Source organism: Syngnathus typhle, linkage group LG21 (genome assembly GCF_033458585.1).
Source record: "Syngnathus typhle isolate RoL2023-S1 ecotype Sweden linkage group LG21, RoL_Styp_1.0, whole genome shotgun sequence".
Taxonomy (NCBI): Eukaryota; Metazoa; Chordata; class Actinopteri; order Syngnathiformes; family Syngnathidae; genus Syngnathus; species Syngnathus typhle.
Window position 1 is genome coordinate 1,801,822 of NC_083758.1, and position 26,734 is coordinate 1,828,555.

The 26,734-nt window shown below is 44.3% G+C and overlaps 7 non-coding genes across 7 annotated transcripts; 1 reads left to right on the forward strand and 6 right to left on the reverse strand.

Annotated features, from left to right (window-relative positions):
• Positions 1–2,550: 2,550 nt before the first annotated feature.
• LOC133145811 (U2 spliceosomal RNA) lies at positions 2,551–2,734 on the reverse strand. Its single transcript, XR_009711061.1, has one exon. It is a non-coding gene; the product is annotated as a U2 spliceosomal RNA (small nuclear RNA).
• Positions 2,735–6,059: 3,325 nt separating this feature from the next.
• On the reverse strand, positions 6,060–6,223 carry LOC133145720 (U1 spliceosomal RNA). Its single transcript, XR_009710972.1, has one exon. It is a non-coding gene; the product is annotated as a U1 spliceosomal RNA (small nuclear RNA).
• A 5,712-nt stretch (positions 6,224–11,935) lies between these two features.
• LOC133145814 (U2 spliceosomal RNA) lies at positions 11,936–12,126 on the reverse strand. The gene has a single exon (XR_009711065.1). It is a non-coding gene; the product is annotated as a U2 spliceosomal RNA (small nuclear RNA).
• Positions 12,127–17,124: 4,998 nt separating this feature from the next.
• LOC133145965 (U5 spliceosomal RNA) lies at positions 17,125–17,238 on the forward strand. The gene has a single exon (XR_009711206.1). It is a non-coding gene; the product is annotated as a U5 spliceosomal RNA (small nuclear RNA).
• Positions 17,239–17,637: 399 nt separating this feature from the next.
• LOC133145906 (small nucleolar RNA U3) lies at positions 17,638–17,855 on the reverse strand. The gene has a single exon (XR_009711151.1). It is a non-coding gene; the product is annotated as a small nucleolar RNA U3 (small nucleolar RNA).
• Positions 17,856–20,582: 2,727 nt separating this feature from the next.
• Positions 20,583–20,766, reverse strand: LOC133145812 (U2 spliceosomal RNA). The gene has a single exon (XR_009711063.1). It is a non-coding gene; the product is annotated as a U2 spliceosomal RNA (small nuclear RNA).
• Positions 20,767–24,091: 3,325 nt separating this feature from the next.
• On the reverse strand, positions 24,092–24,255 carry LOC133145722 (U1 spliceosomal RNA). The gene has a single exon (XR_009710974.1). It is a non-coding gene; the product is annotated as a U1 spliceosomal RNA (small nuclear RNA).
• Positions 24,256–26,734: the final 2,479 nt, after the last annotated feature.

Here is a 26,734-nt window from a genome sequence, read left to right on the forward strand (position 1 = left end):
ATCGATTTATATCGCCGTGTTTGACCTCGGACATTAGACGCGACTTTATTTTGAAATCCAGTTCATTGTTGCTTGCTTCCTCTTCCGGGAGCAGGGAGCAGTGCGCGGCGTTGTTGTGTTGTGAGCAGAGCAGGCACGTGAAAGGGGAGTCGACAACTAGTACGCGGCTCCTGGGCTGGTGCTATGGCTAGTGTCCAAAAAGACGAGGAAATTTGCTCCCCTTTAGGCTTCAAGTCATTCGTTTGGAAGCACTTTGGATTCCAAAGAAAAGATGGCTCAACGGACAAGACACGTGCAGTTTGTAAATCCTGCCATACGGTGATCAAATATTCAGGGAGCACAAATCTCGCCGCACATTTAAAGAAAAAACACGACATCAAAGTTAAGTGTTAAAGTAAGCAATTTGTATACTACAATACTCTTGTAATTTCCTAAATAAAGAGTTTGCAGTACCTTGTGGATTTTGCGTATGAATTGTTATAAATCAGGATATTGTTCTATATTTTTTATTAAAAAAAAAAATATCGATCGTAGAGCACTATATCGCGATATATCGTGATTGAATCGCAGCAGGCTTTAAGATATCGGCAAATATCGTATCGAAGTTCTTTATATCGATATTATATCGTATCGTGACAAAACCCGCGATTTACACCCCTATTAGATTGTATTAGAAAGAGTGCCGACGTCATTAGGGTATTTGGCAACACAGCCATCATTGGCTGAGCGCTCGATCACGTACCCACGATCCTTTGCGTCAATGTTTAGAACAAGCAATTTTTTTAACACTTGTTGTGTTACAAGTATACTTGTTTAAATTGTCTAAATTGTAAGGCTTTAAAACTGACTGTGTATACTAGGCTTTTGTTTTAAACATGAAGGCTTTTATTTAAAAACGACCATGTAAAGTAAAGGTTTTAAAATTAACATAGAGGCTTTTAAAAATGCCTATGGTAGCCAAACAATCAACTTTACATTGCAGACACGTTTCAGAATCCACCCGCCGTGAGTACTGATAACGCTTGCAGACACCAGAGAGAATATTTTATATTGCCCATCCATCCAATTTCTGTACTGATTCTCCCCACGGGGTTAGTAGACGTGCTGGAGCCTATCACATAGGGATGGGCGGATCGATACAAAAGTATCGATATATCGATCCAGGCTGCTCATTTTTGAGTATCGATCTCCCTAGCTAAAATATCGATACTTACAATTATTTAATTATATTTTTCCTCATTTTTTTCTGCTCCAATTTGACGACTTGCACTCATGCTAGCACTACTTTTCCTTCCGCCTGCTGCACCGGCGTGTCCTGCTCTGCTTTGCTCCCGCCCCCTTTTCTCACAAGCCAAGCCCTCCTCCTCCGCCTCCCGTTCCAATCCAAACAAACACAAACAAGCATGGCCACGGCGGCGGCCCAGTCCGAACGCAAGAGAAGTCTGGTTTGGGGATATTATATTTTACTTAATAACAACGAGGCAAAATGTGAAATATGTCACAAAACAATTAAATATTGTGGCGACACCACAAACTTGACAAAACATTTAAGCAAAATTCACCCCACGGTTCATGAAGAGCTGCAGTTGAAACGTGCCGCAGACACTAAGGCAGCGACGGAAAACCCTGCAGCCACACCGAGGCTAAGGTATCAAAGTACCTTAGAAGCAGCGTTTCAGAAAGGCAAGACATATCCAGGTATCAGGTGCTAACCAAAAATTGTAAGCATTTGTGGTTGATGTGCTATTTGAAGCAATAATTACTACGCTTTAGTCAGTCATTTATAAATAAAGTTTTCCCCTTTTCAATTTGTGGTCGAACGCCATACGTTTTATTTGTAACTCCACTTCCTATAAACAACACTAAAGTATTACAATATTAAATGTAAGTATCCAGTGGCTTTACAAATTGATAGTTTTGCTGCTCATGACGATTAAGCCCTGCATCTCTGTTGGTACCATGTCTCTTTTTAGATTATACTAAAAGACAAAACTTTTTCCCAACAACAGAGAGAGAGAGAGAGAGAGAGAGAGAGAGAGAGAAAAAAGTAAAGAATAGCTCCTTTTTATTAAAGTTATATTATTAATATGCATATTCCACTAATGCACTAATGTCTAAAAAGGTTAATAATTCACGTGACGTAATACTTTTTTCTACAAAATTCAATAGATGACTCTCCAAGAGCAAGAATGACACTGCATTTAAATCGTTTTTTGGGCGGGAAATTACACTTCCAGTATCGATATCGGATCGAATATCGGGTATTTTGGGTAGGAAATACTTGGTATCGGATCGATTCCAAAATCATTGGTATCGCCCATCCCCACTGGACATCATAAACTGGTGGCCAGCCAATCGTAGGGCCGATATGTTTTCTATTTTGTTGTAAAGGATAGAATTCTTCTGCTATTCACATTTAGATAAAGGTCATGAACTTGATTGAATCAAACCCTTTCAAGACGTTATTGACTTTCTGCTTTATCCTGTGAGAATGAAGCGAACCGATTCTAATGGCTTCCTGACTTAACTATCCTTTATTTGACCAGCAGAGGGGGGTGCACCGTTCCTGGAAGTACTGCAATACCAGGTCGATGCGTGGAGTGGACGGAGCAAGCCCCTAATTCCATCTCCCAGTTCCAAAAATCAATTTAATATATGGTCGGGGACGTATCAGATATTAAACTGATAAGAACAGATACTACACTTGATCTTAGCCAAAAGGCCGAGAAGCGATAACCTAAAGTTGGTCTGAGAAAACTACTTAAATAAAGAGACTACCAATTCAAGTTACGGTTTAAATATATTGAGTCATACTAATGCCACGTACCGACCACCGTAACAAACCTCAACTATTAAGAGTTTGGAATGATAATGCGTCACCGGGCTGTTTTCAACCTGTGCATCGGTTGCAGATTTTTGTGTGTTCGTGGAGGTTTAGTGTCACGTGGTTCACGTTGACCCAATAGAATAACGATGAACTGAGCTCCTGATGGGAATAGCTTTTAATGACCAACAAAACGAATTGGTCATTCGCCAAAAACAATCGGATCTTTGGATACATTTCGGGACCGAAGGCAAGATAGCTGTTTGACGAACATTTTGACGGGAAAAAAAACACGCAGCAAAAAAACACGCGGCCCACTTCGCCAAACTACTTCCTGTTTCCTGCTGTGGCAATTTACATTAACCCTCGAACGCCACCATCGCAGTGGAGGTGAATCGCATTCCAATCCACGCCAGCATTTCTTAACACTCATTTGAGGAAATTACCGTTTTTTTCCGTGTATAGTGCGCCCCCATGTATAGTACGCACCCCTAAGAATGGCATGCTGATGCTGGAAAAAAGCTTGTACCCATGTATAATACGCACCCAATTTTTATGAATTCTTTTTAAAAATTTTTTTTTTTTTTTTTTTAAGTCCCAATGATCGTCACACACGCAGGGAGGCAATGGGTCCCATTTTTATAGTCTTTGGTATGGTCTTAACTAGGCTGGATGTAATTTTTTTTGTTGGCGTTGATTTCTCCGACTGCCCGTAAACGCACCACCGCGCTCCGTGCGCATGGAGCGTGTTTGAAGTGAACAGCAGAGAAGAAAGGAACAAGGCAAAGTGTTGTGAAATAAAATATTACCTGTAATACGGATTTAGGTAGAGAACTGAACTCTCGCTCTTTATATAGCTGACGTGTCTTGCTCATCCGTTCTGCGCATCTGTAATGGCGGCCTCCGTATGATATCCGGTTTGCGTGTGTGCGAGAGCGAGAGAGAGCGCGCGAGAGAACGCTCAACCGTAGCGCGCCGCCGACCGCCCAACTGCACCGGGCTGGTCGATTATTGTGACAGAGCCGTCGCTGAAATTTAGAAGATATTTTTAAAGTCCTGATGTACTTTCTAAAATTTAAGTGGACCTCAGTGCGCACTGCGCAGGGAGCTTAATTTGGTGCGGTCGCGCAACCGCAGCGCGCCGGGCGCTCACTGTCGCATTGCTTAAAGAGCGCCTTTGTGTTTTAGGATGAACAGCAGAGACCAAAGGAACAAGGCAAAGTGTTGTGAAATAAAATATTACCTGTAATACGCATTTTGTTATTTGCTGATTGAAACTGCTAATTAAACTGTGAATTGAAACTAATAGGAAGAAAACAACTCTCGCTCTTTATATAGCTGACGTGTCTTGCGCATCCGTTCTGTGCATTTTATTTCACAACACTTTGCCTTTCTTCTCTGCTGTTCACTTCAAACACGCTCCATGCGACCGCAATGCTCTCGTATCAGACGCTTGCTCGATCACCTGCTCGTTTGCTGTCCCGTGCGCGCACGAAGCGCGGTGGTGCGTTTACGGGCAGTCGGAGAAATCATCGCCAACAAAAAAAATTACATCCAGCCTAGTTAAGACCATACCAAAGACTATAAAAATGGGACCCATTGCCTCCCTGCGTGTGTGACGATCATTGAGACTTAAAAAAAAAAAAAAAAAAAATTTTAAAAAAAAAAAAATTTTTTTTTTTTTTTTGTACCCATGTATAATGCGCACCCCAGATTTTAGGACAATAAATTAGTTAAATTTTGCGCACTATACACGGAAAAAAACGGTACGATCGTCTTTTGTTTCCCGATTTGTGTTGAATAAAAATCTGAAATTACACATTTGAAAATAACACACGGAAATCGGATCATTTCCATTTCTCTCATACCAAAAGTACACGGACCAAGACATACAACTGTTTATACGTTCAAAACTCACACTCAAAATAGTTGCCCAATCGATAGGTGACGCTGTTTGAAATATCAGGTATCCATAATCCTGTGCGCCAACAATGTTTCAAGGAAAAAACACATTGATGAACACAAAATACTCGTTTAAACTGTCTATTTAGGTTGAGTCCTTCTAAATGTAGTAAATCTATGAACGTCTATTGTTTGTATTAGAAGGAATGGTTGCTGCAATTTCACCGATCGCCTTTTACTAAAGATTTCCGTGGGGAGGAACAATGAGAGTTCATCTCAATTTTTTGATGCTCTGCGAAAGCGGAGCCACCTATACTTGTCAATGGGAAATAGTTAATAGTCCTGCCTTGTAGTTATTAATTCTGCTAAAGTTTACAGACCAAATTGGTTAAGCTTTAGGGACAGCTTTTGGTGACATCCACCCATTCAAATATAAAACTATTGATTATGCATTGAGCAATAAATTAATATATTTTCCACAAATTATACTATATGTAAGGAACAATAATAGGAGCCATTTAGCTATTAAAGTATTAATATAAAAATACCCTCGTAAATACCCATAAACTGATGCTTTGCTTCTCTTTCTACTGCCTCCACGCCTTTGTTCACCTCCTTTTTCTTAGAGTTGCCATCTAGTGGTGGTGGCAGCATAAGAAATGAAGTAAAAACATACCCATCATGCATTGCCTCTTTTCACCTGAGAACCATATGAATTTGTATTTATAGAAAATCTCCAACAGTACCGCAGAAAGATATATATTTCTTTTTCTGAGCAAGTTTAGAAAATGACATTCTCTTAAAAATTTGAGAACAAGGATTGTACTAAAAATTTCTGGCACAATTTCTGATTTAAAGAAAGACATTTTGATCATATTTTTTCGTATATCCTTGCTGCCAGCCGCCATGAACTTGAATCAATGACGTCATTGACCCTCTGCTTTATCCTGTGAGAATGAAGCTAACGGACTGTGATGTAAACTACTCTTGATTTGACCAGTAGAGTAGGGGGTGCAAAAATCAGTTGTATGTCTGGGTCCACGTACCTTTTGGCCATTAGTTTTTCTTTATAGTGTAGGTAAATGGAGAACGGGAAATGATCCGTGGGGCTATTCCAGAAAGCAGGTTATATGAAAGTTATATCATATACGTTCGTATCAATAACGGGTCGGGAACGTAGTAATTACATTTTATTTTGCAATTACTAATTTGTTGAATGAAGTTCGGCAAGTAGGTGCACAGTTGCAGAGCACAGCTTGATGCACCATCGCTCAGTATGTGGCGACCATGAAATTTGGCTTCGTGTGAGGGATTTTATATTGTACAGGAGAATCAGGGGAGAGCGCGAACGCAGTCCCCCACTACCAGAAATTGTGCAGTCGAGATTCCCACATTTGGGGAATTCGCAGGGGTCAGCACAACCGGAGTGCAATGGCTGAGCCTCACCCTGGGTGAACCATCTTCTTGATAATTGTATCTCCCCTGCCAGGTAAGTATGAGTTGTATACGTCGCCGGGGCCGACGTTTTCACCGCGCACACCATCTACAGTCAGAGGCTAATTTGGTACAAAAGTGTGAGCACACGTATTCAGTGGATGAGACAGCATTCGTAGAACTGTTAACATAGTACACCTTTAGTCATTCAAAACCAAAACATTTTAAATTAAGTAAAAAATAGATTCAGAAACATGACCATCATGCCTTGCTTCTTTTTCTACTGCCTCCACGTCTTTGTTCACCTCCTTTTTCCTAGAGTCGCCGTCTAGTGGTGATGCCAGCAACTATAATAAACCGATAAATGAAGTCAAAACATGCCCATCATGCAGTGCCTCTTTTCTCCTGAGAACCCTAAAACGGTATGAATTTGTATTTATTGAAAATCTCCAACATTACCGCAGAAAAATATATATACTTCTTTTTCTGAACGAGTTTTGAAAATGACATTTTCTTAACATTTGGAGAACAAGAATTGTACTAAAAGATCCTGGAACAATGATAGGAAAATCTCAAGCAAAAAAAGACATTTTGACCATATTTTAGAACAGTTACGTAAATTCTTGCTGCCGCCTAAGATGAACCGTCATGAACTGTCATGTACTGATATTGTACTGTGGGCCTACGTGATGACGTAGTGAAGGAGTGACGTTCAGGGAAATGAATATGCAGACAGAGCGGCAAGTTGATGGCCCTCTGTTTCATGAATAAAAGTGATTAAAGACATCGGTTCGGGTCCTGATTAAATTCAGAGTGCATTACCTAATAAAGATATAAGGTGAGCACACAACAATGGCGACGAGGATGACGTCCACCTTCTAAGGAAGAGGAGATAACGACGACGATTTTCGTGAGCAAGTTTAAGTTTGAGCTAACATGGCTAAGTCGGAGCTACAACCGTTTGCTTGCTGCACTGATCCAGCTACTCTCGGGCCAAGATGGACACGATGGCTAACATCTTTCGAGTTGTATGCTGACGGTAAAGGACTGATAATGAACGAGGATACGACCAATGCTACTAAACAAAGAAGACGCGCTCTACTTTTGCATTTGGCGGGACAGGACGTGCAGGATGTTTTCTTCACTTTACCAAACACGGGTGAGGTGACCGACTGCGCGGCAGCAGTAAGGACACTTGACTCCTACTTTGTTCCCCAAGTGAATGCAGCGTACGCGCGCCAATCCTTCCACAAGTTGTTCCAAAATCAGGGAGAAACGGTGCAACAGTTTGGTACACGTTTACGTCAGGCTGCGAAGGACTGTGACTTTCAAGGAGACAAGGACAATCAAATTAGAGACGCTATCCTGAGCAGATGCTGTTCTGGATACGTGAAGAGAAAGCTTCTCGAGGATGGACCTGGTTTGACTTTGGCTCGCACGTTGGAGTTGGCATCGCAATGTGAGCGAGTGGAAGAGCAACTAGCAGCAATGAATGGGAGCAGTATCAAGAAAGAGGGGGAAACGATCAGTCGTATCACAACGAAAAAAGGAAAGTTCACAAGGCCAAAAGGTAAATTGAAGAATTGTGATGACAATAAAGCAGAGAAGCAGTGCTACAGGTGTGGCTACACTGACCACATGGGTAAGGATCCCAAATGCCCAGCACGTGGACAAACATGTCATAAATGCAACGGTAAGGACCATTTCTCAAAAATGTGTCGTACCAAAGGACAAAAGAAGCAAAGCGTTAATGCTGTAGAGACTGTGCACAATGACTATGCATTTATGGTGAAAGACTGTGAAATGCCTGAAAGACTAATATTTTGTGTAGGGGGAGTTGAGTTAAAAATGTTAGTAGATTCTGGGGCAACGAGTAATGTCATGGGAGAAAATGTTTGGGAGAAGCTAAAAGCTGAAAACATAAAATGTGAATCATATGTGCCCAAAGAGCAGAGAAATATGTATGCATATTCCTCAACCCAGACACTATCTGTCAAAGGTGCTTTCAAATGTGTAATCGAGATAGGTGACAGGACTGAAGAAGCTGAATTCATTGTGATTAGAGGTAATGGTGAACCACTCCTTGGTAAAATGACAGCTATTAAGCTTGGAGTACTAAAAATAGGGGAAAACGTTGCAGCAATCACAGATGTTAAAAGTATTCTGCAACAACAGTATTCAAATGTGTTCAAAGGAGTAGGTAAATTAAACACCAAACAAATCTCACTGTACATAGACCCAAATGTGAAACCAGTCGCTCAACCACTGAGACGGATACCCTATCATTTGAGGGATGCAGTCGAGAAGAAAATCAAGGAACTGATGGACATGGACATTGTGGAGAAGGTTGAAGGTCCTACTCCCTGGGTAAATCCGGTAGTGATTCTCCCAAAGAAACATGACAAAGACCTTAGGATGTGTTTAGACATGAGAAAAGCTAATGAGGCTATTGTGAGGGAGAGATACCCCCATCCCTACAGTGGATGAAATACTGCAAGGTCTGAATGGTTCTGCAATATTCAGTAAGCTTGATCTCAAATGGGGCTACCATCAGTTAGAGCTAACCCCAGAGTCCAGAGAAATAACAACGTTTGCTGTGCATAATGGTGTTTACAGGTACAAAAGACTGATATTTGGAGTCTCGTCCGCTAGTGAGCAATACCAGCACGAGATAGCCAATGCACTAGCAGGCATCGAGGGTGTGGAGAACATCTCAGATGACGTGATCATCCACGCTCCAGACCAGGTGACACATGACAAGCGCCTGCACGCAGTCATGAAAAGACTTTCAGAATGCGGATTAACACTGAATGTGGAAAAATGCCAATTTAACATGGACAGACTTGTTTTCATGGGCATATTGTTGACCCAGAAAGGCATTGGACCAACTGAGGAGAGAGTGAGAGCTGTTAAGGATGCCAGAGAACCAAAAACGGCAGCTGAAGTGAGAAGTTTCCTAGGACTGGTAGGATTCAGCAGTAGATTTATACCCCAGTTTGCAACGCTCTCTGAACCACTGAGGAGATTGACCAGGAAAGAGACTACATTTGTGTTTGGACCAGAACAAAAACGAGCATTTCAGACTTTAAAGACTGAACTAGCCGGGGCGGGTACTTTAGCTTATTTTGACAAAGAGGCTCCTACCAGAATAATCGCAGATGCAAGTCCTGTAGGGTTAGGCGCAGTGCTTGTACAAAAACAAGATTCTGAGGAGGTACCAGTGTGCTACGTTAGTCGTAGTCTGACAGATTGTGAACGCAGATACTCACAAACAGAAAGGGAGGCCCTAGCATTAGTTTGGGCATGCGAAAGGCTACATCCATATGTGTACGGACGTAGGTTTGACTTAATCACAGACCACAAGCCATTAGAAGTCGTATACAGTAAAAGATCCAAACCATGTGCTCATATAGAGCGATGGGTCCTCAGACTTCAACCTTATGACTTTCGGGTGGTGCACATCGCAGGAAAACAAAATATTGCTGATTCTTTATCTAGGTTGTTGTCAGACACAGGGACAAAAGGAATACATGAACATGAATCTGAAGAGTATGTGAGATTCATTGCAGTTAATGCAACACCAAAGGCGCTTACCACACGAGAGGTAGAAGAAGCCTCTGCTGTAGATCCAGAGCTGACGGAGGTGCGAAATGCAATTGAAATTGGACACTTCGAAAAATGTAAACAATATGCACCCATTGTAAATGAATTCTGTGTGATTGGATACATTGTGTTACGTGGAAGCCGCATAGTTTTACCAGAAAAGCTCAGAGCAAAAGCACTTGCATAAGCTCATGAAGGACACTTAGGAATTGTAGGGACAAAACAACATCTCAGAACAAAAGTGTGGTGGCCTGGCATGGATAAGGCAGCGGAAAAATACTGTAAAGCTTGTCATGGATGTCAAATAGTGGCCAGACCAGATCCACCTGAGCCTTTGAGGAACACAATCTTACCAGATCGACCATGGCAAGACGTGGCTGTAGATCTGTTAGGACCACTACCAAACAATCAGTCTATATTTGTTTTAGTAGATTATTACAGTCGCTACTATGAGTATGAAATAATGACGTCTACAACCACGGACAGAGTTATTGACTGAATTGAGGACATTTTCAGTAGGCACGGACTACCAGTGACGATCAAATCGGACAATGGACCACAGTTCAAATCTGACTTCTTCAGGGAATACTGTGAAACAAATGGAATCAAACATGTGAGAACACCACCAAAATGGGCACAAGCCAATGGAGAAGTGGAACGTCAAAATGCATCACTGATGAAGAGAATCAGGATTGCACAGGCAGAAGGGCTGGACTGGAAACGTGAACTGAGGAAATATGTAACTATTTACAGGAGCATTGAACACCCCACGACAGGGAAAAGTCCAGCTGAACTTCTTTTCAACAGGAAAATGAGAGGAAAGTTGCCTGACCTCTCTGAGTCCAAAACAACGGCTCTAGATGTTCGTGACAGGGATGCTGAACAAAAAGGGAAAGCAAAGCTTTATCCTGATGAACGACGAGGAGCCCAGTACTCAAATGTGGACATTGGAGACACAGTACTGGTACAACAGGACAAACAGGACAAATTCACAACACCATTCAATCCAACCCCACATAGAGTCGTGAGTAAAACTGGAAGTCAAGTGGTAATTGAATCCCCAACTGGAGCTCGCTACCACCGGAATACCACTCACGTGAAGAAATACCAATCATATGAGAATACTGAAGGACATGACACACCGAAGACTTTTACTGAAGGGGAGGAAAATGTACTGAGCAGAAATGTGGACAGTTGCAACCAGACACCACAAGAGGAAGCTCAGGAACCTGAAATGAGGCCCCAGAGAGTCAAAAAGATACCAGCAAAGTTCAAAGACTTTGTGACAAAGTAAAAGTAAAGGGTTGTGTCTGAATATATTGTTCACTGTTTAAGAGAAAAAAATGTTTATGGGTTACATAAGAAAAGTTAGACAATACAATGTTCGGTTAGCAAAAGATGATGATGTAAATTACATGGTCAATATTAGTATGTGATGGTACAGTTTATTTCTAAGGAAAGGGGGGATGTCATGTACTGATATTGTACTGTGGGCCTACGTGATGACGTAGTGAAGGAGTGACGTTCAGGGAAATGAATATGCAGACAGAGCGGCAAGTTGATGGCCCTCTGTTTCATGAATAAAAGTGATTAAAGACATCGGTTCGGGTCCTGATTAAATTCAGAGTGCATTACCTAATAAAGATATAAGGTGAGTGTCAGGGTTTTCCAAAACTATCTTGATCATATGATTATGTTGGAATGTATGTAACCAGTAATGAATAACCTTGGTAGATTAGTTTTATGCTTATGTTGGTGTGTAACCAGTAATAAATAACCTAGCTTGTTCCATCCTACACAATGTCGTAAAACATCCCCTGCCCTGCTAATCTAGAGGTCAAGGGCCTTTTTTACTTGTCTATTCAGTCTATGGTCACCCCCACTCTTTTTCTCTTAATAAAGATGGTCTTGTGGGAAGCGAGAGTCAGACGTCATTCGATCATTGCTGTACGCACAGTGACGAATGGACTCTCCGCCTGCAGGTGCCCAAAACGACTAACTTGTCTCCGAGTGGTTCTTGCAAAATAAGTTAGAGTGAGCACCACTCTAACAGTGAGCACACAACATGAACTTGAATCAAATCCGATCAAGACGTCGTTGACTTTCTGCTTCATCCTGTGAGAATGAAGCTAACGGATTGTGATGTAAACTACTTTTTATTTGCCCAGTAGAGGGGGGTGCACCGCTCCTGGAGGTACTGCAATACCAGGTCGATGCATAGAGTGGACGGAGCAAGCCCCTATACCATCTCCCTGTTGCGAAAATCCAATATATACATGGTCCCCGGATAGGGAACGTATCAGTTATTAATCTGATAAGAACAGATACTACACCTGGTCTTAGCCAAAAGGCCGAGAAGCGATGTACTGAAACTGGTCTGAGGAAACCACTTAAATAAAGAGACTGTGGTGTGCAAGGACTGGAGTCGGAGGCGGAGTGATAAATGACGGTGCCAACGGCAGTTGTTTTAATGACATTTATAATTAGCTTCTCTCAACCACGGGCCGACTCTTTTCCCTTCGAGATCCTAACACACACTCCTCAAACAGGAAACTCCCACACGTGTAAAACATCCCACCGGAACTCGGCAACGTGAACTTAGGTTCCGGGTGAATTATGTCAACCCACTACACAAGCCCCCCCAGAATTCACCCATAGTCAAAATCCCCGCGCCGGAAAGGAACGACAGCCCGACCACAGCGGGTGTAGGTGGCAGGGGCTGGCAGGGGGTCAAGGGTAGGGGGCGCCGCCGGAAAGACCGCTGGGCTGGACGGTCGCGTTGTCGGTCGGGCAGGTGGGAGCTCGGTCAGGTCGGAGGGGCGAGGCGCTGGGGGGCGTCCGCGGCGTGGGGCCTGCGCCAATTCCAACGTCCGGGAAACATCCACGTGGGCAGGCTTAATCCTATCAACCAAGATAGTCTCAGGCCTACCGCCGATGTCCACGACCATGCTCTTACTCCCGTGCTGCAAGACCTTAAAAGGCCCGTCGTAAGGCGGCCGCAACGGCCCGCGGTGGGCGTCGTGGCGGATGAACACAAAACCCGCCGAGCGTAGGTTGGTGGGCACCCGGGAAACAGGGGTGCAGTGCCGTGACGTGGGGACAGGTGCGAACGTCCCGGCAACTTCCAGCAGGGCGGACCGCTGCCCTGCCGCCGACCAAGGCGTTGTGGCGTCTGGAATGAAGTCCCCTGGAACTCGTAGTACCTGGCCGTAGACGAGCTCAGCGGACGAGGACTGCAAGTCCTCCTTAGGGGCCGTCCTGAGGCCCAGCATGACCCAGGGAAGTCTGTCCACCCAGTTGCCATCCACCAGACTGGCGCGTAGAGCAGCCTTCATGGAGCGGTGGAACCGCTCGCACAGCCCGTTAGCCTGGGGGTGATAAGCGGTGGTGCGGTGCAGCTTGACGCCCAGGCCTCCAGCAACCACATTCCAGATCTCGGAAGTAAACTGTGCACCCCGGTCCGAGGAGAGGTCTGAAGGTGTTCCAAAGCGCGCGACCCATGTGCCAATAAACGCCCGGGCCACGTCAGCAGCCGAGGTTGAGGAGAGGGGGACGGCCTCAGGCCAACGGGTCGTCCTGTCCACCATGGTGAGGAGGTAGGTGAAACCATGGGAAGGGGGGAGCGGGCCCACAAGGTCGATGTTGACGTGGTCGAACCTCCTCTCGGGGACAGTGAACGGCTCCAACGGGGCCTTGGTATGGCGGTATACCTTCGCACGCTGACAAGCCACACACGAGTCGACCCAGGCCCGCACGTCCCTCTTCAGCCCTTTCCAGACGAACTTCTGAGCCACCAGCCTCACGGACGCTTTTCTGCCAGGATGGGACAGGCCGTGTATCGCCTCAAAGACAGCCCGCTGCCAGCCGGCAGGGACAAGTGGTCTAGGCTGGCCGGTGGAGAGGTCGCACCACAGCCTGACTCCTGAGTCGCCAACCGCGACCACCTCCAGACGCAGCCCAGTGTCAGAGTCTTTGAGCGACTGGATCCCAGGATCTGAGGCTTGGTCAGCACTCATACTTGAGTAGTCGAGCCCCAGCTGAACCGTGTGGACGACCGCTCTAGAGAGGCAATCGGCGACCATGTTGGACTTGCCGGCGATGTGTCGGATATCTGTGGTGTACTCAGAGATAAATGACAGCTGACGCTGCTGGCGGGCGGACCAGGGCTCAGCCACCTTGGACATAGAGAACGTGAGGGGCTTGTGGTCGACGAAAACCGTAAACTCACGGCCTTCCAGGATGGAGCGGAAATGGCGGATCGCCAACCAGACGCCGAGTAGCTCCCTGTCGAATGTGCTGTATTTGCGCTCCCTAGGGACCAGCTGGCGGCTGAAAAAGGCGAGCGGTTGCCAGGCGCCACCAACCCACTGCTCAAATACAGCACCAACTGCGTAGTCAGATGCGTCGGTTGTGAGGGCGACCGGGGCTCCAGGCGACGGGTGGACCAACAAGGTGGCCTGGCACAGCGCAGCCTTAGTATCCTCGAAAGCTTTGATCCTCTCGGGGGTCCAGTCGATGTCCTGGTTGGGGGTCTTACCCTTAAGGGCCCCATACAGTGGGTGCATGATGTGGGCCGCCCGGCGTATGAATCGGTGGTAGAACGTAACCATCCCAAGGAACTCCCGGAGCCCCCGGGCCGAACGTGGGCGGGGAAAAGCGGAGACTGCTTCCACCTTTGTCGGCAAGGGGGTGGCCCCATTACTGCCGATGAGATGCCCAAGAAACTGGATCGACGGCACCCCGAAGACGCACTTCGCCGGGTTAATGATCAGGCCATGCTGGTCGAGCCTTGTGAAAAGGGCCCGCAGGTGTGCCGCATGCTCCTCCTCCGAGGAGCTGGCGACGAGGACATCGTCCAAGTAGACGAAGATGAAAGGCATGTCCCTAAGCGCAGAGTCCATCAACCGCTGGAAGGACTGGGCCGCGTTTTTCAGGCCGAAGGGCATCCTAAGAAACTCGAAAAGCCCGAAAGGAGTCACCACCGCCGTTTTAGGGATGTCAGCAAGGTGCACCGGGACTTGGTGATAACCCCGCACCAGGTCCACTTTGGAGAACAGGTGCTTCCCTGCTAGATGTATCGAAAAGTCCTGAACATGGGGGACCGGGTAGCGGTCGGGCGTGGTGGCATCATTGAGGCGGCGGTAGTCGCCACACGGGCGCCAACCACCGTCCAGCTTAGGCACCATGTGGAGTGGGGAGGCCCACGGGCTGTCAGAGCGGCGAACAATGCCAAGGCGTTCCATGCTGGCGAACTCGGCCCGAGCAATTGTCAGTCTCTCCGGGTTGAGCCGTCGGGCCCTAGCGTAGATGGGGGGGCCTTTGGTCTCGATGTGGTGCTCGACCCCATGTTTAGCTGTGGTGGCGGCAAAAGTGGGCCGTGTAAGGCTGGGGAACTCTCCGAGGAGTTTCTGGTACATGTCGCCCTCGGAGAGCGAACTGGAGAGACCCACATAATTCCCCTCATCGCGGACACATGCGAAGGAGGAGAAGGTTAACGCGTCCACCAGGCGGCCGTTCTTAACATCCACGAGCAGTCCGTGGGCGCACAAAAAATCTGCGCCAAGCAGGGGGAAGGAGATGTCGGCAGTGACAAAGTCCCATGTGAAACGCTGACCCCCGAAACATATGTCCACAGTCCTTGTGCCATACGTCCTGATGGGGGTGTCGTTGGCGGATGTTAAGGGCGGGCCGTGCAACCCTCCAGCAGCGTCGTCCACTGTAGCCGTCAGGACGCTTCTCTGGGCGCCGGTGTCACAGAGGAATCTGCGACCAGAGAGGGAGTCCTCAACGAACAGCAGCCGGTTCTTTTTGCCTGCGGTCACGGCCACTACTGAGCGCAGGCTTTGGCGTTTCCCGTCGTGTCGAAGTTGCAAGGGGAGCGGCACCTTTTAGCCTTGGCGCCAAAACGTGCATGGAAGTAGCACAAACCTGTGCTGGTGCGGCTGTCAGTTGCAGCGCGTCCTCTGCCAGGGGAAACGCCAGCGCTCGGGGACGTGTAGCTGCGTGTTGGGGCCAGCACACCAGGGGCGAAACGCTGGGTGGCCAAGTAGAAACGGTCCGCTTCCTCCGAAAGAGCACGCGGCTCCGTAATGGTCGTATTTGCGAGGGCCGTTTGGACGTGCGGCGGCATATGTCGCAGAAACAGTTCAATGAAAAGAAAATTCGGCTCTTCCCCACCCAGCAGGTTTAACATCATCTCCATGTGTTCAGAGGGTTTGCTGTCCCCCATGCCTTGAATAGCAAGCAGGCGCCGGGCTCGTTCGGATCGCGACAGTTCAAAAATCCTGAGGAGATAAGCCTTGAGCCCTGCATATTTATCCTGGGCCGGAGGGGAAGTGATGAAACTTACGGCTCTGGCTGCGGTGGAGCTTCCGAGTGCCGAGACAACGTGGTAGTAGCATGTGGCGTCATCCGTAATTCCCCGGAGGGCGAACTGAGCCTCCGCCTGTGCGAACCATGCACGTTGCTGCAGAAGTCTCCCAAAACTCAGGCAGCCTAAGGACGGCGGAATGCGCCATGCCGTCTCGCTCGGTATTCTGTTCAGTCCCGGAATCCTCAGCGGGACTGATGTCAGGGTCACCAGTGTGGTGTGCAAGGACTGGAGTCGGAGGCGGAGTGATAAATGACGGTGCCAACGGCAGTTGTTTTAATGACATTTATAATTAGCTTCTCTCAACCACGGGCCGACTCTTTTCCCTTCGAGATCCTAACACACACTCCTCAAACAGGAAACTCCCACACGTGTAAAACATCCCACCGGAACTCGGCAACGTGAACTTAGGTTCCGGGTGAATTATGTCAACCCACTACAAGACTACCAATTCAAGTTACGGTTTAAATATATCGACTCATACTAATGCTTCTTTTCCTGCGCATCACGTGATTCCCGTTTCTTTTTGTGGTCAGGTGCGGAAGTCAACGCTGCTGCCATCTAGCGGTGTAACGGCATATACGCTTTAACAAATAATAATCACTCGCAGGGCACACAGAGACGAAAAACCGTCCGCACTCGCACCTACGGGCAATTTGGAGCGCTCAATGGGCCTATCATGCATGTTTGGGGGAAATGGAAGGAAACCAGAGTGGAGAACGTGCACAATGCAAACAAACAGGTCAGGGAGTTGGAACCGAACGCAGCAGAGCAAGCATGGACTCACAACGACACGTTTAGAGTGTAAACGTTTCCATAGAATTGCCAAACACCAAATACTTGTTCGAACTATACATCTTAGTTGAGTGTTAAGGCCTCCTAAATTTGGCAAATATATGAAGATCTATTTTTATTAAAAGGAAATGGTTGCTAGTGTGACACCGCCTGTTACTTTGGTGAGACCAGCCCGTTTGGACAAGCCGAAATCAGTTCACTCTTGTTTCTCTTCAGATCGTATAAATCTTTCGCCTTTTACTAAAGATTTCCGTGGGGAGGAACAACAAGAGTATATCTCAATTTTTTGATGCTCTGCGAAAGCGGAGCTTCCTGTACTTGTCAATGGAAAGTAATCAAAATTCCTGCTTTGTTGCCATTAATTCTGCCATAGCTTACAGGTAACATCCACCCATTCAAATATAAAACTATCTAATATGAGCAATAAATTAAAATATTTTCTACTAATTATACTATATGTAAGGGACAATAAACAATTTAGCCATTAAAATATTTATTATTAAAGTTAATTCAGATTTGTGTCGAAGTTGTAAAGATTTAAGCCGTGTAAATGAATACAGCCATAAGTACTTCAGTACAAAAGTACTTCAGAAATACATAACAGGCTTTTGTTAGTTGAACTAATACGACGATACTGTTAATCGACTGAGTTGAATATCAGGAGTACGCCACTACATTATCTTAATTTTTATTTAACCAATTTCAAAGAACTACTCTGATCATGTCCCTCCCCTCAATGCTCCACTAGGAAGCATAGAACGCTCATCAAAAGTGGAGAATCTATGATATAAACATCATTATTCTCCGCTAGCTTCACGCTCAGGAAGGAACATCATTTCTCATCATCATAGTTGGCGAGACCGTTCATTTTAGAAACACATATCTCAAGTTAATAACTATAGAAATGATCCCTGAAAGTATAGTCTTAATTCATCAACGAGGGGCGGCGGGAAGTCATCTGCGAGTGTACCATTTTTACCCAGAGGGCAACCACGACTAGTAAAGGACTATGTTTAGATTGTAGGGGTGTAACGATACATCGATACACATCGATTAATCGATATTATGCTCTACGATTTATTGGCATCGATGCTAAAGGTAAACATCGATTTATATCGCCGTGTTTGACCTCGGACATTAGACGCGACTTTATTTTGAAATCCAGTTCATTGTTGCTTGCTTCCTCTTCCGGGAGCAGGGAGCAGTGCGCGGCGTTGTTGTGTTGTGAGCAGAGCAGGCACGTGAAAGGGGAGTCGACAACTAGTACGCGGCTCCTGGGCTGGTGCTATGGCTAGTGTCCAAAAAGACGAGGAAATTTGCTCCCCTTTAGGCTTCAAGTCATTCGTTTGGAAGCACTTTGGATTCCAAAGAAAAGATGGCTCAACGGACAAGACACGTGCAGTTTGTAAATCCTGCCATACGGTGATCAAATATTCAGGGAGCACAAATCTCGCCGCACATTTAAAGAAAAAACACGACATCAAAGTTAAGTGTTAAAGTAAGCAATTTGTATACTACAATACTCTTGTAATTTCCTAAATAAAGAGTTTGCAGTACCTTGTGGATTTTGCGTATGAATTGTTATAAATCAGGATATTGTTCTATATTTTTTATTAAAAAAAAAAATATCGATCGTAGAGCACTATATCGCGATATATCGTGATTGAATCGCAGCAGGCTTTAAGATATCGGCAAATATCGTATCGAAGTTCTTTATATCGATATTATATCGTATCGTGACAAAACCCGCGATTTACACCCCTATTAGATTGTATTAGAAAGAGTGCCGACGTCATTAGGGTATTTGGCAACACAGCCATCATTGGCTGAGCGCTCGATCACGTACCCACGATCCTTTGCGTCAATGTTTAGAACAAGCAATTTTTTTAACACTTGTTGTGTTACAAGTATACTTGTTTAAATTGTCTAAATTGTAAGGCTTTAAAACTGACTGTGTATACTAGGCTTTTGTTTTAAACATGAAGGCTTTTATTTAAAAACGACCATGTAAAGTAAAGGTTTTAAAATTAACATAGAGGCTTTTAAAAATGCCTATGGTAGCCAAACAATCAACTTTACATTGCAGACACGTTTCAGAATCCACCCGCCGTGAGTACTGATAACGCTTGCAGACACCAGAGAGAATATTTTATATTGCCCATCCATCCAATTTCTGTACTGATTCTCCCCACGGGGTTAGTAGACGTGCTGGAGCCTATCACATAGGGATGGGCGGATCGATACAAAAGTATCGATATATCGATCCAGGCTGCTCATTTTTGAGTATCGATCTCCCTAGCTAAAATATCGATACTTACAATTATTTAATTATATTTTTCCTCATTTTTTTCTGCTCCAATTTGACGACTTGCACTCATGCTAGCACTACTTTTCCTTCCGCCTGCTGCACCGGCGTGTCCTGCTCTGCTTTGCTCCCGCCCCCTTTTCTCACAAGCCAAGCCCTCCTCCTCCGCCTCCCGTTCCAATCCAAACAAACACAAACAAGCATGGCCACGGCGGCGGCCCAGTCCGAACGCAAGAGAAGTCTGGTTTGGGGATATTATATTTTACTTAATAACAACGAGGCAAAATGTGAAATATGTCACAAAACAATTAAATATTGTGGCGACACCACAAACTTGACAAAACATTTAAGCAAAATTCACCCCACGGTTCATGAAGAGCTGCAGTTGAAACGTGCCGCAGACACTAAGGCAGCGACGGAAAACCCTGCAGCCACACCGAGGCTAAGGTATCAAAGTACCTTAGAAGCAGCGTTTCAGAAAGGCAAGACATATCCAGGTATCAGGTGCTAACCAAAAATTGTAAGCATTTGTGGTTGATGTGCTATTTGAAGCAATAATTACTACGCTTTAGTCAGTCATTTATAAATAAAGTTTTCCCCTTTTCAATTTGTGGTCGAACGCCATACGTTTTATTTGTAACTCCACTTCCTATAAACAACACTAAAGTATTACAATATTAAATGTAAGTATCCAGTGGCTTTACAAATTGATAGTTTTGCTGCTCATGACGATTAAGCCCTGCATCTCTGTTGGTACCATGTCTCTTTTTAGATTATACTAAAAGACAAAACTTTTTCCCAACAACAGAGAGAGAGAGAGAGAGAGAGAGAGAGAGAGAGAAAAAAGTAAAGAATAGCTCCTTTTTATTAAAGTTATATTATTAATATGCATATTCCACTAATGCACTAATGTCTAAAAAGGTTAATAATTCACGTGACGTAATACTTTTTTCTACAAAATTCAATAGATGACTCTCCAAGAGCAAGAATGACACTGCATTTAAATCGTTTTTTGGGCGGGAAATTACACTTCCAGTATCGATATCGGATCGAATATCGGGTATTTTGGGTAGGAAATACTTGGTATCGGATCGATTCCAAAATCATTGGTATCGCCCATCCCCACTGGACATCATAAACTGGTGGCCAGCCAATCGTAGGGCCGATATGTTTTCTATTTTGTTGTAAAGGATAGAATTCTTCTGCTATTCACATTTAGATAAAGGTCATGAACTTGATTGAATCAAACCCTTTCAAGACGTTATTGACTTTCTGCTTTATCCTGTGAGAATGAAGCGAACCGATTCTAATGGCTTCCTGACTTAACTATCCTTTATTTGACCAGCAGAGGGGGGTGCACCGTTCCTGGAAGTACTGCAATACCAGGTCGATGCGTGGAGTGGACGGAGCAAGCCCCTAATTCCATCTCCCAGTTCCAAAAATCAATTTAATATATGGTCGGGGACGTATCAGATATTAAACTGATAAGAACAGATACTACACTTGATCTTAGCCAAAAGGCCGAGAAGCGATAACCTAAAGTTGGTCTGAGAAAACTACTTAAATAAAGAGACTACCAATTCAAGTTACGGTTTAAATATATTGAGTCATACTAATGCCACGTACCGACCACCGTAACAAACCTCAACTATTAAGAGTTTGGAATGATAATGCGTCACCGGGCTGTTTTCAACCTGTGCATCGGTTGCAGATTTTTGTGTGTTCGTGGAGGTTTAGTGTCACGTGGTTCACGTTGACCCAATAGAATAACGATGAACTGAGCTCCTGATGGGAATAGCTTTTAATGACCAACAAAACGAATTGGTCATTCGCCAAAAACAATCGGATCTTTGGATACATTTCGGGACCGAAGGCAAGATAGCTGTTTGACGAACATTTTGACGGGAAAAAAAACACGCAGCAAAAAAACACGCGGCCCACTTCGCCAAACTACTTCCTGTTTCCTGCTGTGGCAATTTACATTAACCCTCGAACGCCACCATCGCAGTGGAGGTGAATCGCATTCCAATCCACGCCAGCATTTCTTAACACTCATTTGAGGAAATTACCGTTTTTTTCCGTGTATAGTGCGCCCCCATGTATAGTACGCACCCCTAAGAATGGCATGCTGATGCTGGAAAAAAGCTTGTACCCATGTATAATACGCACCCAATTTTTATGAATTCTTTTTAAAAATTTTTTTTTTTTTTTTTTTAAGTCCCAATGATCGTCACACACGCAGGGAGGCAATGGGTCCCATTTTTATAGTCTTTGGTATGGTCTTAACTAGGCTGGATGTAATTTTTTTTGTTGGCGTTGATTTCTCCGACTGCCCGTAAACGCACCACCGCGCTCCGTGCGCATGGAGCGTGTTTGAAGTGAACAGCAGAGAAGAAAGGAACAAGGCAAAGTGTTGTGAAATAAAATATTACCTGTAATACGGATTTAGGTAGAGAACTGAACTCTCGCTCTTTATATAGCTGACGTGTCTTGCTCATCCGTTCTGCGCATCTGTAATGGCGGCCTCCGTATGATATCCGGTTTGCGTGTGTGCGAGAGCGAGAGAGAGCGCGCGAGAGAACGCTCAACCGTAGCGCGCCGCCGACCGCCCAACTGCACCGGGCTGGTCGATTATTGTGACAGAGCCGTCGCTGAAATTTAGAAGATATTTTTAAAGTCCTGATGTACTTTCTAAAATTTAAGTGGACCTCAGTGCGCACTGCGCAGGGAGCTTAATTTGGTGCGGTCGCGCAACCGCAGCGCGCCGGGCGCTCACTGTCGCATTGCTTAAAGAGCGCCTTTGTGTTTTAGGATGAACAGCAGAGACCAAAGGAACAAGGCAAAGTGTTGTGAAATAAAATATTACCTGTAATACGCATTTTGTTATTTGCTGATTGAAACTGCTAATTAAACTGTGAATTGAAACTAATAGGAAGAAAACAACTCTCGCTCTTTATATAGCTGACGTGTCTTGCGCATCCGTTCTGTGCATTTTATTTCACAACACTTTGCCTTTCTTCTCTGCTGTTCACTTCAAACACGCTCCATGCGACCGCAATGCTCTCGTATCAGACGCTTGCTCGATCACCTGCTCGTTTGCTGTCCCGTGCGCGCACGAAGCGCGGTGGTGCGTTTACGGGCAGTCGGAGAAATCATCGCCAACAAAAAAAATTACATCCAGCCTAGTTAAGACCATACCAAAGACTATAAAAATGGGACCCATTGCCTCCCTGCGTGTGTGACGATCATTGAGACTTAAAAAAAAAAAAAAAAAAAATTTTAAAAAAAAAAAAATTTTTTTTTTTTTTTTGTACCCATGTATAATGCGCACCCCAGATTTTAGGACAATAAATTAGTTAAATTTTGCGCACTATACACGGAAAAAAACGGTACGATCGTCTTTTGTTTCCCGATTTGTGTTGAATAAAAATCTGAAATTACACATTTGAAAATAACACACGGAAATCGGATCATTTCCATTTCTCTCATACCAAAAGTACACGGACCAAGACATACAACTGTTTATACGTTCAAAACTCACACTCAAAATAGTTGCCCAATCGATAGGTGACGCTGTTTGAAATATCAGGTATCCATAATCCTGTGCGCCAACAATGTTTCAAGGAAAAAACACATTGATGAACACAAAATACTCGTTTAAACTGTCTATTTAGGTTGAGTCCTTCTAAATGTAGTAAATCTATGAACGTCTATTGTTTGTATTAGAAGGAATGGTTGCTGCAATTTCACCGATCGCCTTTTACTAAAGATTTCCGTGGGGAGGAACAATGAGAGTTCATCTCAATTTTTTGATGCTCTGCGAAAGCGGAGCCACCTATACTTGTCAATGGGAAATAGTTAATAGTCCTGCCTTGTAGTTATTAATTCTGCTAAAGTTTACAGACCAAATTGGTTAAGCTTTAGGGACAGCTTTTGGTGACATCCACCCATTCAAATATAAAACTATTGATTATGCATTGAGCAATAAATTAATATATTTTCCACAAATTATACTATATGTAAGGAACAATAATAGGAGCCATTTAGCTATTAAAGTATTAATATAAAAATACCCTCGTAAATACCCATAAACTGATGCTTTGCTTCTCTTTCTACTGCCTCCACGCCTTTGTTCACCTCCTTTTTCTTAGAGTTGCCATCTAGTGGTGGTGGCAGCATAAGAAATGAAGTAAAAACATACCCATCATGCATTGCCTCTTTTCACCTGAGAACCATATGAATTTGTATTTATAGAAAATCTCCAACAGTACCGCAGAAAGATATATATTTCTTTTTCTGAGCAAGTTTAGAAAATGACATTCTCTTAAAAATTTGAGAACAAGGATTGTACTAAAAATTTCTGGCACAATTTCTGATTTAAAGAAAGACATTTTGATCATATTTTTTCGTATATCCTTGCTGCCAGCCGCCATGAACTTGAATCAATGACGTCATTGACCCTCTGCTTTATCCTGTGAGAATGAAGCTAACGGACTGTGATGTAAACTACTCTTGATTTGACCAGTAGAGTAGGGGGTGCAAAAATCAGTTGTATGTCTGGGTCCACGTACCTTTTGGCCATTAGTTTTTCTTTATAGTGTAGGTAAATGGAGAACGGGAAATGATCCGTGGGGCTATTCCAGAAAGCAGGTTATATGAAAGTTATATCATATACGTTCGTATCAATAACGGGTCGGGAACGTAGTAATTACATTTTATTTTGCAATTACTAATTTGTTGAATGAAGTTCGGCAAGTAGGTGCACAGTTGCAGAGCACAGCTTGATGCACCATCGCTCAGTATGTGGCGACCATGAAATTTGGCTTCGTGTGAGGGATTTTATATTGTACAGGAGAATCAGGGGAGAGCGCGAACGCAGTCCCCCACTACCAGAAATTGTGCAGTCGAGATTCCCACATTTGGGGAATTCGCAGGGGTCAGCACAACCGGAGTGCAATGGCTGAGCCTCACCCTGGGTGAACCATCTTCTTGATAATTGTATCTCCCCTGCCAGGTAAGTATGAGTTGTATACGTCGCCGGGGCCGACGTTTTCACCGCGCACACCATCTACAGTCAGAGGCTAATTTGGTACAAAAGTGTGAGCACACGTATTCAGTGGATGAGACAGCATTCGTAGAACTGTTAACATAGTACACCTTTAGTCATTCAAAACCAAAACATTTTAAATTAAGTAAAAAATAGATTCAGAAACATGACCATCATGCCTTGCTTCTTTTTCTACTGCCTCCACGTCTTTGTTCACCTCCTTTTTCCTAGAGTCGCCGTCTAGTGGTGATGCCAGCAACTATAATAAACCGATAAATGAAGTCAAAACATGCCCATCATGCAGTGCCTCTTTTCTCCTGAGAACCCTAAAACGGTATGAATTTGTATTTATTGAAAATCTCCAACATTACCGCAGAAAAATATATATACTTCTTTTTCTGAACGAGTTTTGAAAATGACATTTTCTTAACATTTGGAGAACAAGAATTGTACTAAAAGATCCTGGAACAATGATAGGAAAATCTCAAGCAAAAAAAGACATTTTGACCATATTTTAGAACAGTTACGTAAATTCTTGCTGCCGCCTAAGATGAACCGTCATGAACTGTCATGTACTGATATTGTACTGTGGGCCTACGTGATGACGTAGTGAAGGAGTGACGTTCAGGGAAATGAATATGCAGACAGAGCGGCAAGTTGATGGCCCTCTGTTTCATGAATAAAAGTGATTAAAGACATCGGTTCGGGTCCTGATTAAATTCAGAGTGCATTACCTAATAAAGATATAAGGTGAGCACACAACAATGGCGACGAGGATGACGTCCACCTTCTAAGGAAGAGGAGATAACGACGACGATTTTCGTGAGCAAGTTTAAGTTTGAGCTAACATGGCTAAGTCGGAGCTACAACCGTTTGCTTGCTGCACTGATCCAGCTACTCTCGGGCCAAGATGGACACGATGGCTAACATCTTTCGAGTTGTATGCTGACGGTAAAGGACTGATAATGAACGAGGATACGACCAATGCTACTAAACAAAGAAGACGCGCTCTACTTTTGCATTTGGCGGGACAGGACGTGCAGGATGTTTTCTTCACTTTACCAAACACGGGTGAGGTGACCGACTGCGCGGCAGCAGTAAGGACACTTGACTCCTACTTTGTTCCCCAAGTGAATGCAGCGTACGCGCGCCAATCCTTCCACAAGTTGTTCCAAAATCAGGGAGAAACGGTGCAACAGTTTGGTACACGTTTACGTCAGGCTGCGAAGGACTGTGACTTTCAAGGAGACAAGGACAATCAAATTAGAGACGCTATCCTGAGCAGATGCTGTTCTGGATACGTGAAGAGAAAGCTTCTCGAGGATGGACCTGGTTTGACTTTGGCTCGCACGTTGGAGTTGGCATCGCAATGTGAGCGAGTGGAAGAGCAACTAGCAGCAATGAATGGGAGCAGTATCAAGAAAGAGGGGGAAACGATCAGTCGTATCACAACGAAAAAAGGAAAGTTCACAAGGCCAAAAGGTAAATTGAAGAATTGTGATGACAATAAAGCAGAGAAGCAGTGCTACAGGTGTGGCTACACTGACCACATGGGTAAGGATCCCAAATGCCCAGCACGTGGACAAACATGTCATAAATGCAACGGTAAGGACCATTTCTCAAAAATGTGTCGTACCAAAGGACAAAAGAAGCAAAGCGTTAATGCTGTAGAGACTGTGCACAATGACTATGCATTTATGGTGAAAGACTGTGAAATGCCTGAAAGACTAATATTTTGTGTAGGGGGAGTTGAGTTAAAAATGTTAGTAGATTCTGGGGCAACGAGTAATGTCATGGGAGAAAATGTTTGGGAGAAGCTAAAAGCTGAAAACATAAAATGTGAATCATATGTGCCCAAAGAGCAGAGAAATATGTATGCATATTCCTCAACCCAGACACTATCTGTCAAAGGTGCTTTCAAATGTGTAATCGAGATAGGTGACAGGACTGAAGAAGCTGAATTCATTGTGATTAGAGGTAATGGTGAACCACTCCTTGGTAAAATGACAGCTATTAAGCTTGGAGTACTAAAAATAGGGGAAAACGTTGCAGCAATCACAGATGTTAAAAGTATTCTGCAACAACAGTATTCAAATGTGTTCAAAGGAGTAGGTAAATTAAACACCAAACAAATCTCACTGTACATAGACCCAAATGTGAAACCAGTCGCTCAACCACTGAGACGGATACCCTATCATTTGAGGGATGCAGTCGAGAAGAAAATCAAGGAACTGATGGACATGGACATTGTGGAGAAGGTTGAAGGTCCTACTCCCTGGGTAAATCCGGTAGTGATTCTCCCAAAGAAACATGACAAAGACCTTAGGATGTGTTTAGACATGAGAAAAGCTAATGAGGCTATTGTGAGGGAGAGATACCCCCATCCCTACAGTGGATGAAATACTGCAAGGTCTGAATGGTTCTGCAATATTCAGTAAGCTTGATCTCAAATGG